Here is a 13,921-nt window from a genome sequence, read left to right on the forward strand (position 1 = left end):
ATGAAATTTTTCAGACATTGGACAACAAGCAGTGCAGGACTGTGAACAAAGCTGAGAGGAGGAAAAGCAATAAGGTAAGCCCTACTTTGCCCTCAAGGCATTTTAGGAACCGTGGTACATACAGGGGGAGATCCCAAGCCGAGATAGGATGCAACACAAAAGAAGAAAAAAAGAAAAAAGAACTAAGGAACAGATGAGATGATAGCAAACAAATAGCAAGATGGTAGATTTTAACTCAACCATGTTGATAATTATATGCCAATTAAGAGGCAGAGATTCTTAGGTTGAGTAAAAATGCAAGGCCCAACTATGGTGCTAGGTATGAGAAATGTATTTTATTTATTTATTTTGGGGGACCATGGTGTGCAGCAGTTTGATGTAGGATCTCATTTCCCAGATAAGGGATTGAACCTGGGCTGCAGTGATGAAAGTGCCAAATCTTAACCACTAGACCACAAGGACCACAAGGGAACTCCCAGAAATGCACGTTCCATATAAAGACATGTATAGGGTGAAAAAAGATATAATATGCAAGCACTAATCATTAAGATGGTGAAGTCCTGGAGTTCCCTTTGTGGCTGAGTGGTAAGGAACCCAACTAGTATCTACAAGGATATGGATTTGATCTCTGGCCTTGCTCAGTGGGTTAAGGATCCAGTGTTGCCATAAGCTGTGCTGTAGGCTGCAGACAAGGCTCAGATCCCACGTTGCTGTGGCTGTGGCATGGGCTGGCAGCTGAAGCTCTGATTTGACCCCTAGCCAGGGAACTTCCATATGCAGCAGGTGCAGCCCTAAACAGCCAAAAAAAAAAAAAAAAAAAAAAAAAAAGTGAAGTTCCTATATCAGTATCAGAAAAAACAGACATGTAAGCAGATAGGGTAGGGGCTCCTGAAAGAGAACCTGGAATGACTTTTTTCTTTCTTTTTTTGTCTTTTGCAGCATATGGAAGTTCTAAGGCTAGGGATTGATTGGAGCTGCAGCTGCCAGCCTATGCCACAGCAACCCTGGATGTTTAACCCACTGAGTGATCGAACACACATCGTCACAGACACTACATTGGGTTCTTAAACCACTGAGCCACAATGGGAACTCCAGGAATGACTTTCTTGACCTAAGAGAAGCCATTTTTCTGGCCTAAGTCATTATATGATCTAAGCCTCATCACAGTGCTCTTCCTTGAACAAGTCTCAGTAATAATATCTTGAGAACAAAAAGACAAATTTATCAGGCAAGAGAGATAACAACAGCAAAGATAAGTCAGTTGTAAAGACTCCCAGTTCTGACTAGACTTGGAGTTCCCTGGTGGCTTAACGGTTAGGATTTGGCATTCTCAGTGCTGTAGCTCAGGTTTGATCCCTGGCCCAGGAACTTCTACGGGCAAAGAAAAAAAAAAAGACTAGCCTAAAGCACTGTCTTGAGCTGAACAGCAGGATTTAAATCTCCCCTCAGATGCTCACAACCACCAGATCAATTGGAACCTCAAGGATGATGATGCTTTTTTCCATGGCAATGTGGAAGTTCCCAGGCCAGGGAATGAACCTGCACCACTGCAGCAACTGAGCTGCTGCAGTGACAACGCCAGATCCTTAACCTGCTAAGCCACACTGGAACTCTGATACTGACTTTTTTTTTTTATTGCTTTTTAGGACCACACCGGCAGCATATGGAAGTTCCCAGGCAAGGGGTCGAATTGGAGCTATAGCTACAGCAACGTGGAATCCGAGCCACATCTGCAACCTACCTCACATCTCATGCCAATACCGGATCCTTAACCCACTGAGTGAGGCCAGGGATCAAACCCTCATCCTCATGGATACTACTTGGATTAGTTTCTGTTGGGCCACATTGGGAACTCCGATACTGACTTTCTCTGACACTTTTTTCTTTCTTTCTTTCTTTTTTTTTTTTTTTTTTTTTTGCTATTTCTTGGGCCGCTCTTGCGGCATATGTAGGTTCCCAGGCTAGGGATCGAATCGCAGCTGTAGCCACCAGCCTATGCCAGAGCCAGAGTAACGGGGGATCTGAGCCGCGTCTGCAACCTACACCACAGCTCACGGCAACGCCGGATCCCTAATCCACTGAGCAAGGCCAGGGAATGAACCCGCAACCTCATGGTTCCTAGTCGGATTCGTTAACCACTGCGCCACTACGGGAACTCCTCTGACACTTTTTTGACTGCAATCGACTAAAGCTTAAACTGGACTGCTTAAGCCCCTCATGTATATGCTTGTACCCCTAACTTAAAACCATCTATTTTGCTGTTCAGGGAAACATTTCTTTAAGAAGGATCCCTGATGCTCTCCTTACTTGCTATAAGCAGTAATAAATTCTACATGCCCCTTCTCCCAATCTTTGGTTTGGTTGTGTGTTTCAACTGGACACCCACCTAGAGAGGAATCCAGTTTTCGGCTCACAGGCCTAAGGATGAGGAATTTCACCAGAGTTAAAGAGCAGTACACTTCATAATGACAAAAAGTCAATTCATTGAGAAGACATAGCAATCCTGAATAGCGAAATTTCTTTTCTTTCTTTCTTTTTTTTTTTTTTTTTTTTTTTTTTGGTCTTTTCTAGGGCTACACCCATGGCATACGGAGATTCCCAGGCTAGGGGTCTAATTGGAGCTGTAGCCGTCGGCCTATGCCACAGCCATAACAATGCCAGATCCGAGCCTCTTCTGCGACCCACACCACAGCTCATGGCAATGCCAGATCCTGAACCCACTGAGCAAGGCCAGGTATCAAACCCGCAACCTCATGGTTCCTAGCCCGATACGTTAACCATTGAGCCATGACGAGAATGCCATGAAATTTCAAAATATGCTAAATAATGTATGTTTATATACATTATAATGTATATATGAAATATAATATGTATAAAATTCTTTTTTCAACTGATTTTTGATTGTGAAAGCAATTCCATGGGGAAAGTCAAGTTTTTTCAACTAAAGGTGAACCACTGGAGTTTTACACAGAAAAAAATGAACATTGATCCTTATCCACAACATAAACAAAATGGATTATATATAACTTTTAGAAAAAATATTAGAGAAAATATTGTATTGTAACCTTGGTATAGGCAAAACTTTCTTAGCTAGGATTCAATCTAATTACCAATTATAAAAGAAAAATTTGGTAAATTGTGCTTTATTAACATTGAATTCTTGTTCTTGTTGACATTGTTAAGAAAACTGAGTCAAGCTATAAAATCAAAGAAAATATTTGTAACACATATATTTAATAAAGGACTTATATCCAGAATGTATATATCTTAAAACTCAATAATAAGAAAATAACTCAATAATAATTTGGCAAAAAATCAGAATAGCTTCTTCATAAAAAAAGACATATGAATGGCTAATAGCACATACAAAGATGCTCATCATTCATCAGGAAAAGCAATTTAAAAGCACAGTGAAGGAATTCCCACGATGGTGCAGTGAGTTAAGAATCCAAGCGCAGGAGTTCTCATTGTGGTGCAGCAGAAACAATCCAACTAGGAACTATGGGGTTGCGGGTTCCCTCCCTGGCTTTGCTCGGATCTGGCGTTGCTGTGGCTGTGGTGTAGGCTGGCAGCTATAGCTCCAATTAGACCCCTAGCCTGGGAACCTCCACATGCTGTGGGCGTGGCCCTAAAAAGAAAAAGAAAAAAAAAAGAATCCAAGTGCAGCAGCTCAGATGGCTGTGGGACAGGGTTCAATCCCTGATTTGGCACAGTGGGTTAAAAGGGTCCAGTGTTGCTGCAGCTGCAGCACAGTTTGCAGCTGTGGCACCCAGGGAACTTCCAGATGTTGCAGATGTGGCCATAAAAAAAAAAAAAAGCAAAGTGAGATACCACTTTAAATAAAATGGTTAGATTTAGCTTTTTTTTTAAGACACCCCCCCCCCCCCAGGCTAGGGGTCTAATCGGAGATGTAACTGTCAGCCACAGCCACAGCCACATGGGATCTGAGCCTCATCTTTGACCTACACCACAGCTCTCAGCAGCACTGGATCCTTAACCCACTGAGCGAGGCCAGGGATCGGACACACATCCTCATGGATGCTATTTGGGTTTACTACCACTGAGCCACAGCGGGAACTCTGGAATGGTTAAATTTAGAATGGCTGAAATTAATGACTGATAATACCAGGTGTTGACAAAAATATGGAGTAACTGCAACTCTTACATGTTGCTGGTAGCAAAGTAAAGTGGTCCCACCAGGAAAACTACTTGACAGTTTCCTAGGAAGTTAGACTTACATCTAACCATATGACCTATCAATTCCCCTTCTGTGTATTTAGTCCAAAAAATATGTCCAGGGGTTCCCGCTGTGGCACAGCAAAGTAAGGATCCAGTGTTGTCTCCGCAGTGGCTTGGGTCACTGCTAAGGGGTGGGTTCAATCCCCAGCCTGGCGCAGTGGGTTAAGGATCTGGTATCGCCACAGCTGTGGCATGAATTGAAGCTTTGGCTCAGGTTAGCTCCCTGGCCTGGGAAGTGCCATATGCCATGAGTGTGGCCAAAGAAACAAAAGATATATCCACACATAGATTTTTTTTTTTTGGCTGTGCCCGTGGCTCACAGAAGTTTCTGGGCCAGGGATGGAACCCATACCACACCAGTGACAATAACAGCTAGGCCACCATGGAATTCTCACACAAAACCTTTTTAATATAAATGTACATGTAGTTGTATTCATAATAGCAAAAAACTAGAAACAACCCAAATATCCACCAACAGGTGAATACAAAATTTGGTATATCCAGTCAACGGAATATACCTCAGCATTAAGAAGGAATAAATCATTTACATATGTAACAACATGAATAAGTTTCAAAAACATCATTCTGGGCAAAGAAGCCAGACACAAAATGGTACGCTACATGAGTCTAATTATACAAAACTCTAGATAAAGCAAAACCAATCCATAGAGTCAGGAAGTATATCAGTGATTGTCGGGAGTGGAGGTTCCCAGGGGTGGGTTGGGGACATAATCTGCTAAGTACAAGGGAACATTTTGGGGGTCACCATTTTCTTTTTATACTTGGTTTTGAATCATTCTAGAAAGGCTTATGGCTAAGATTTGGAAGTCACTTGGGGGAAGTGGGCCTCATCGTATAGAAATGATCTATACATTGATTGTGGGAGAGGTAACATGAGGCATATGTATTTCCATCTTCCCCATCTATACCTTAATTGTGGGAGAGGTAACATGAGGCATATGTATTTCCATCTCCCCCATCACCTACCTAACTGGACATTTAAAATAGGTGTATTTCCCCCAATGTTTCATGCAGCATTATTTACAATACCCAAGACGTAGAAACACCCTAAATGTCCACTGATAGATGAATGGATTAAGAAGATGTGGTACATATATACAATTGAATACCACTCAGCTATAAAAAATAAATAATGCCGTTTTTGGCAACACAGATAGACTAGAGATTTACCATACTAAGTCAGAAAGGGAAAGACAAATACTGTACGATATCATTTATATGTGGGATGTAAAATATGGCACAAATGAACCTATCTACAAAACAGAAATAGACTTAAAAACAGCTGTCAAGGGAGAGGGGGTGGGAGGGGGATGGATTGGGAGTTTGGGATGAGCAGAGGTAAGCTATTATACATAGAGTGGATAAACAACAAAGTCCTACTGTATAGCACAGGGAACTATATTCAATATCCTATAAAAAGCCAAAATGGAAAGTAACATGAAAAAACTACACTGGAAAGGAATCTCAAAAAGAATACATATAAATATATGTGTATATATATATGAGTCATTTTGCTGTACAGCAGAAATTAACACAATGTAAACCAACTATACTTCAATAAAATAAATTTCAAAAATAAAAGTGAACGTATGTTATTTATTTATTTTCAGGCTGTACCTATGGCATATGGAAGTTACCAGGCTAAGGGTTGAATCATAGCTGCAGCTGCCTGTCTATGCCACAGCCACAGCCACAGCCACACTGGATCTGAGCTGCATCTGTGACTATGCCTCAGCTTGTGGCAGTGCCAGAGCTGTAACCCACTGAGCAAGGCCAGGGGTCGAAAGCACAACCTCATGGATACTGGTCGGGTTCTTAACTCGCAGAGCCACAACAGGAACTCCCAAATGGGTGTATTTTATTTTATGTAAATTATAGCTTACTAACAGTTCATCTAACAAATAAAATGATTTTTTAAACAATGCAGCATCCTGGGATACACTGCAGACTTAGTGGATCAGAAAGTTGGGATAGAGGAGCTCAAAAATTTACCCTGAAACAAAGAAAAATCCCCAAATGATTCTGGTTTTGTGGAGGTGGGGGGGTGGTTTGCTTTTTGGTTTTTTAGGGCCGTAGGTGCAGCATATGGAAATGCCCGGGCTAGGAGTGGAATTGGAGCTACACCTGCTGGGATTCGACCACATCTGTGACCTACACCACAACTCATGGCAATGCCAGATCCTTACCCACTGAGCTAGGCCAGGGATCTAACCCACCTTCTCGAGGGTATTAGTTGGATTTGTTTCTGCTGCGTCACAATAGGAACTCCCCCCTGCAAATGATTCTGTTGATCAGCTAGGTTTAAGAAATGCAGCTACTTTAGGAAACATGGATAGCCAGGCACATTCAAAATATCTGCTTACAAGCACTATATTCCTTGGGTTTCAACAGACACCTTATGAAGCTCAGTGAACACTATCCTTGAGTGGCTTTGTCCTTCATTATTCTCTTAACCTCAACCTGATCTACCTTCTAGTGGTATGTAGCTACCTTCTGCCCCAGTTTTCATTTTTATCCTATTAGTTTCCCAAGTTTTACTGTTTTTCTTTTCTTTTCTTTTAAGGGCAGCACCTGTGTTCCTAGGCTAGTGGTAGAATCAAGCTGCAGCTGTCGGCCTATGCCACAGCCACAGCAGAGCGGGATCTGAGCTGCATCTGCAATCTACACAGCAGATGGTGGCAATGCCGGATCCTTAACGTACTGAGCAAAGGCAGGGCTCAGACCCAAATGCTCATGGATGCTAGCTGGGTTTGTAACCTGCTGAGCCACAATGGGGATCTTAATTTTTACCTTCTTTACTTCTTTTTTTTTTCTTTTGCCATTTCTTGGGCCGCTCCTGCAGCATATGGAGGTTCCCAGGCTAGGGGTTGAGTAGGAGCTGTAGCTGCCGGCCCACGCCAGAGCCACAGCAACTCGGGATCCGAGCAGCATCTACGACCTACACCACAGCTCACAGCAATATTGGATCCTTAACCCACTGAGCAAGGCTAGGGATCGAACCCGCCACCTCATGGTTCCTAATCAGATTCGTTAACCACTGAGCCACGATGGGAACTCCCTATATATTGATTTTTTTTTCACTCTATCCACAGGAATCTTTGGGGAATCGATTCCTGTCACTTTGAAAGTAATCACAGTCCTGCCTTGAGTTTTCCAGAATATTTTGGTCCAGAGAGTATTATGGTCAAAGCCTAGTGCTTCTTTAGACCCAAGGAGTTTTGAACAAGATAGTAGATTTAAGCACCTAAAAAATAGGGCTAGAGTTGATTTTTTTTTTTTTTTGTCTTTTTGCCTTTTCTAGGGCTGCTCCTGTGGCATATGGAGGTTCCCAGGCTAGGGGTCAAATCAGAGCTGTAGCCGCTGGCCTACAACCAGGGCCACAGCAACGCGGGATCCAAGCCGCGTCTGCAACCTACACCACAGCTCATGGCAACACTGGATCCTTAACCCACTGAGCAAGGCCAGGGAATGAACCCGCAACCTCATGGTTCCTAGTTGGATTTGTTAACCACTGCGCCACAATGGGAACTCCTAGAGTTGATTTTTAAAATGTGACTCGGCAAGTTGTCCATGACAATGTCTTAAATTACCTCTGCGTTGTTTGTTCCATCAGCAATTAAACAAACTGAATCGGTTAAAACTCAGAGGAGAGCCTATGTTTTATGTTGCTGTTCCTGAGATTTCCTTGGCGATGATCCACTTACTGTATCAAATTCTAGCAGACCAATTCACAAACAACTTTTCCCTTGGCGTCCTGACCCATGACCTTTCTTTTTGGCATGCTGATTCATCTTCCTTTAGAATCAGTTTCTTTATGATTTTGAGCTGAGCCTATTCCTGAAATAATTATCACCTGGCTTTACTTTACTGACTGCATTGGTCAGGCAGTTGGGGATGTGCTGGAGTTTGTCCCCTTGGGAATACAAGTGACCTGTAACAGACTGCAAAGAGCTGTATTTTCCAAAATGGCTTATTTGTGGTTTTCTCTTTAGACTTGGCCTTGAATTGACCTTGAAAGTTTGATGGCTGAGATGTGGAGGTCACTTGGGGGCAGAAGGCCTCCTCAGGTTGATTTTAACTGACTGATTAGTTTATTTCCTGCTTCAGGTCCAATGAGAACTTAAACATGGGGATTTATTTTCTGTTCTTTATCCTAAAACTAAGATGCGATTGTTTGCCAAAACATGCAGAGAATGGAGAAATCTTTAAAGATCCAGAATTAACACTGACATATATATCAGGTTTTTCTGCAAATGTATAGCATATGCGTGCTTCTGCTGACAACATGGGGTCCTATGAATCATATTCTTTGATAAACCACACTTTTCACTAAATAGACAGTGAGGAGCTTTTCACAGATTCGCCACATCACACCAAGTGGTTGCTTACAACAGATACCCTCTCATTTATTTGAAGAGTTCCCCAAAGATGGACATGTGGGTGGTAGGGTACTTTTTGCAGCTTGGCTCACTCAACACCCACTTCCACCCCCTTCTGAGTGCCCTCCTCCATCCTAAAAACCGGAAAGATAAACGCTTACTTTCCCAGATACCCCTACAGGTCCGGGGCCATGTCATCTGGGTCTGACCAATGAGACAGAAAAAGAAGCAGCTGTAACACCTCCTAAGCTTCTTGCTCCCCAGGAAGCTGCAGCCTCAGCGGCTATGGTCACTGCCAGGAGCAGATCACGAAGAAGGTAGCTCGCCTCCCTCACAGCATCCCCTAGTCTCCAGCCAGCTCTGGATGCCCCTCTGCTGGATCTCAAAGGGATGAGATAAACAGACCCCTCATTTAAGCCACTTGTTAGTACAAAACAAAGTACAAAATGCCTCTGGGTACTCACCAGGTTATTTAAGATAAACTCCCAAAAGGAGAATTGATGATCCCAGAGTACTCGTTCTTCAAGGCTTTCGAAAGATTTTATCACACAACAATGTAAATCAACTGTATCAGTTGATACTCCCACTAACCCTGTATTATCACCAACCTGGGTCCCTGGATTCCTTAAGCAACAGGAATTGATAAGAGCCAGACGAGAATTTCACGCAAGGCTTTATGGGTGCTCGTGCTCAGCACCAATGAGCAAAAACAAGAAACAGGTGCCCTGGCTAGCTCTCCGAGGTCGGGCTGGTTTCTTAAATGGGGTGAGTGTGGGGGCGGAATGGTGGGTGGAGCTGGAGGGGTGGCTTGGGTGGTCAGCCTGTGGCCTTGGTGGTGTTGTGTGCAGGGATCACGGGCAGTACCCTGCTTTTTGCTCCCCGAACCTCAGAAGTGGTTGTTGGTCTGTGGCCTTTTCTTTTTTTGGCTGCACCCAGGCCAGGGATGGAAACTGTACCACAGCAGTGACCCCAGCTGCTTCGGTGACAATGTTGAGGATCCTTAACCTGCTGTGCCACAAAGAACTCTGGTTTGTGGTCTTTTTGTATCTTATTGTTCATAATGGCTCAGACTGGGCATTCACACGGTTATTTTTAGTCCCCTACACTTCCTTTGTATTCTGTTGCTCAAGGAGACGTTTGTCCAGGTGCGAGTCCTGCAGTAAAGGGTCCCCAGTCCCAGCCTCTCTCAAGATGAGTGTACTCCTTTCTCTACACCTTCTAACTCAGGACATTATAATATATATATATTTTAAACAGCTTTATTGAGGTATCATTGCTATACAAAGAACAGCATATACTTGATGTGACGTGCAAAATTTGATGAGTGTGGACGTATGCAAAGATCACCACAAGGGAACAAACACCTAACACCTCCCAGAATGCCCCCGTGTCCCTTTGGTTAGAATGGTTAACATGAGATCTACCGTCTTAAAATTGTTTTCCAGCTTTTCTGAGATATGATTGACATATAGCGTTGTATACGTTTCCTTCTTAACAGATTTTGAAGTTCACAATATGGATTGTGGATTGCATTATCACTTTTCCCCCCGTTTTCAAACTGATGGGCAAGAAAAGATATCTCATTGTTTTGATGTGTAGCTCTTTGATCACCGATGATAATTCATACGGTTAGTGAATGCTTGTATTTCTTCTTCTGTACATTTCAAGTTAAACTAGGGAACTTCCTGGAAGCAGCTGCTTGCCTCATCTTTGCTATGGGCAGTGTTGTGGGATATGGCTAGCAGCCAAATAGTTTGAAATTCCAGCAACTCCTTTACTTTCCCTTCACTTTCCAGTAGGATGTTATAGACATGAGCTCTGTTTCAGTCCTGCTCTTTGGCAGTTTCCAGATGTCTCCACAACCCTAGCACACTTGGGAAAGATCTCAGTGAGATATGTTGTCTCAAAAGAAAAAAAAAAAAAGCTGGGGATCTTTGAGCATCTCCCACTTTATGCTGAACAAGTTTCTCAACAGCTTAAGTTGCTACTTCAAATACAAAAAGTTTGTTTGAGTCATTCATTTTCTTATGTCAGGTGGAAGCAGATAGCCTGACAGAGAATAGCAGCGTGTTACGGGTAACACGAATGTCTTTGTATCAATCACATATATCAAATTATATCATTTGGGGAGTTCCTGTTGTAGCTCAGTGGTAGCAAATGGGACTATTATCCATGAGGATGTGGATTCAATCTCTGGCCTCGCTCAGTGGGTTAAGGATCCGGCATTGCCATGAGCTGCAGTGTAGGTCACAGATGTGGTTTGGATCCAGTGTCGCTGTGGCTGTGGTGTAGGTCAGCAGCTGCAGCTCTGATTCAACCCCTAGCCTGGGAACTTCCATATGCCGCAATGATATATATATCATTTGGGCAGATAATGTAATGGATTTTTTTCATGGGTGCTACCCATTTTGACATGGGATGACACACACATCCTCATTTACCCATTTTTATTTTTTGGCTGTGCCTTCAGGCTGAGCTGCTGCAGTGACAATGCTGGATCCTTAACCCACTGTGCCACAGAACTCCCCTATTTACCCATTTTTAATTGATGTTTTTGTAATCACCCAAGGCTAATGAGAATAAGGAAGTTTGAATTGGATATGAGGGTCAGGGTAAAAATCCAAATACATATGGGGACTGAGGCAAGGCCAAAACTGTGCATTGACATGGACACAGAAACAGAGATGTTCTAGGGAGCCTCGGCCTTTCTACACTTTTGCATGTTTGGACGCTGCCTTTCTGAGTCATTTTCCACGAATGATTTGAAGTCGGTAGGGCCCAAGAGGGACCTAGAGGCTCTGGATGGCACTCACAGGCATGGGGTTTTCAGTTCAAGGAGGAGACTGGTGATGATTTGCAAATAGAGACTATAAGTAGCATCGTCCTTGGGAAGATGGGCTGGTATCTTTGCTCCTTTGGGTCTTAAAGTTTTCAGCTGAGCCCTCTTATGGGAGGCTGACCTATATGATCATAAAAGGCGTTCTCAAACTTTTGGGTCTCAGGGTTCTCACCTACTTAACAACTACTGAGGACTCTAAATAGCTTGTTTTATGAGTTATATCTATGGGTATTGATCACAATAGAAATTAAAGTTGAGAAAATTTTAAAATATTTACTCCATTGAAAATAACAGAAATAAACCTTCTACATGTTACCATAGATAACATAATTAAGAAAAATTTTTTGGTGTTTTTGCTATGGCACAATGGGCTCAGCAGCATCTTGGGAGTGCTGGGATGCAGGTTTAATTCCCGGCCCCGCACAGTGGTTTAAGGATCCAGTGTTGACTCAGCTGTGGCTTAGGTTGCAACTATGCTCAGATCTGATCCCTGGCCCAGGAACTCCACATGTCCCAGAGTGGCCAAAAAAGAAAAAAAATTGTTTTTGGCTGCAGCGGCATGATGTGGGATCTTGGTTCCCAGAAGGATTGAACCTGAGCTGCAGCGGTGAAAGTGCCAAATCCTAACCACTAGACCACCAGGGAACTCCCAATCACGTACTTTTTAATAAAAAAACATTGCTATTGCTTTCCATAGTTATGACTCTTCTATCTGGACTAACAGAAGACAGCTGAATTTTGACATCTGCTTCTGTACCAAATCTGTTGAAATATCACAGGCCAGAGCCTTTGGGAAAACACCACTATGCACCACTGAGAGAATGAAAGTGAAAAAAAGGCAAATACCGTTTTAGTGTTACTATGAAAATAGTTTTTTTTTTTCAGTTTTTATATACTTTAAGAGGCAGTGATAGTTTCAAAAATCTTTCTCTTCATCAGACGTTTGTTCCCCTTGGAAAGCTTGGCATTTTTGAGCTGGAACATGGAGCTGTACTCCATACATGATTTTCCCGTTGTGTACATTGCGAAGTTCTGAGGAAAACTGAATCCAACCCATACCTCTGTGAAAGCCACTCTCTTTGTCAAAGGGACCATGCACTTTCATATATGGCCAAATTGTTCAAAATGTTCTCTCGGCACATTTGAGACCATGGTCCAGGGAATTTTCCTGACAAGTGCAACAGGGCCAACGATATTCCTACTACGCAGCACTATAGCACCCCTCACCGCTGAAGGTGTCATCTTTGGATTCGAAAATAGTTTTGACTTCAAGGATCTCTTGAGAAGGTGGGTGAAACCCCCAGGAGTTCCCAGCCCTACCCAACACAACTCCTGTGACCTCTGAATCCCACTGGGTTCAGCCAGTGGGAGCCCCAATAAGAAATTGGAGTAGACAGGGCCATAGGAATACCTCTTGCCTGGCTTAGGGTTGCATACATTGAGACTTCTTTCAAGTGACTTTCTTTTATGGGTTCCACTTACATCTACTCTTACCCCTTTGGGCCCAGGGGTAGAACATCTTTGAGCTGCTGCATTATCTTTCTTTACTCTTCTACAACCTCTGCACACCTTTGTCAATAAAAACCATAAAAATTTATCCTATTTTTTTTTTTTTTTTTTTACCACTACATATAAATGAAACAAAAATTCAACAAACACTGAGCCTTACCACTGCCAGTGGATCTCAAGGTGTGGTCCCTGGAGCATGGGCATTTAGTATTACCTGGAAACCTGTCAGAATTCACGTTTTTGAAAAGAACAGATATATGTATATGTGTAAATGATTTACTTTGCTTTACACCTGAAACACAACTTTCTAGGTCAACTATACGCCAATAAAGTTTATTTTTTTAAAAAAGACCCTATTAGGAAAAATATGAAATTTACATTTAGTCTCAGTTCCACAATTCTGAACATTAGCATCAGGTGATAGTTCCTAATAGAGTCTTTTTTTTTTTTTTTTTTTTTGCCATTTCTAGGGCCGCTCCCTCGGCATATGGAGGTTCCCAGGCTAGGGGTCTAATTGGAGTTGTAGCTGCTGGCCTACACCACAGCCACAGCAACGCCGGATCCTTAACCCATTGAACAAGGCCAGGGAACAAGCCCGAAACCTCATGGTTCCTAGTCGGATTCGTTAATCACTGAACCACGACGGGAACTCCAATAGAGTCATTTTGAATTGAGCTTTTAGTGAAAGAAGATCAGCATAAAGCTTACAAAGCTTTGTGATACCAATAAATAACTCTGTTAGCTTAAAAAACAAAACTCGAGTTCCCATTGTGGCTCAGCAGTTAACAAATCTGACTAGCATCCATGAGGATGCAGATTCGATCCCTGGCCTTACTCAGTGGGATAAAGGATCCAGCATTGCGGTGAGCTGTGGAGTAGGTTGCAGATGTGGCTTGGATCCTGTGTTGCTGTGGCTGTGGTGTAGGCCAGCAGC

General features: G+C 42.8%; 1 pseudogene; it reads right to left on the reverse strand.

Annotated features, from left to right (window-relative positions):
• Positions 1-12,275: 12,275 nt before the first annotated feature.
• LOC146403388 (SRA stem-loop-interacting RNA-binding protein, mitochondrial pseudogene) lies at positions 12,276-13,066 on the reverse strand (annotated as a pseudogene).
• Between the last annotated feature and the right edge of the window lie 855 nt (positions 13,067-13,921).

The sequence above is a fragment of the Sus scrofa genome, chromosome 5, assembly GCF_054392235.1.
Source record: "Sus scrofa isolate SSC_HxYL_T2T_F1_AM1 chromosome 5, Sscrofa_HxYL_maternal_Yorkshire_Landrace_v2.0, whole genome shotgun sequence".
Taxonomy (NCBI): Eukaryota; Metazoa; Chordata; class Mammalia; order Artiodactyla; family Suidae; genus Sus; species Sus scrofa.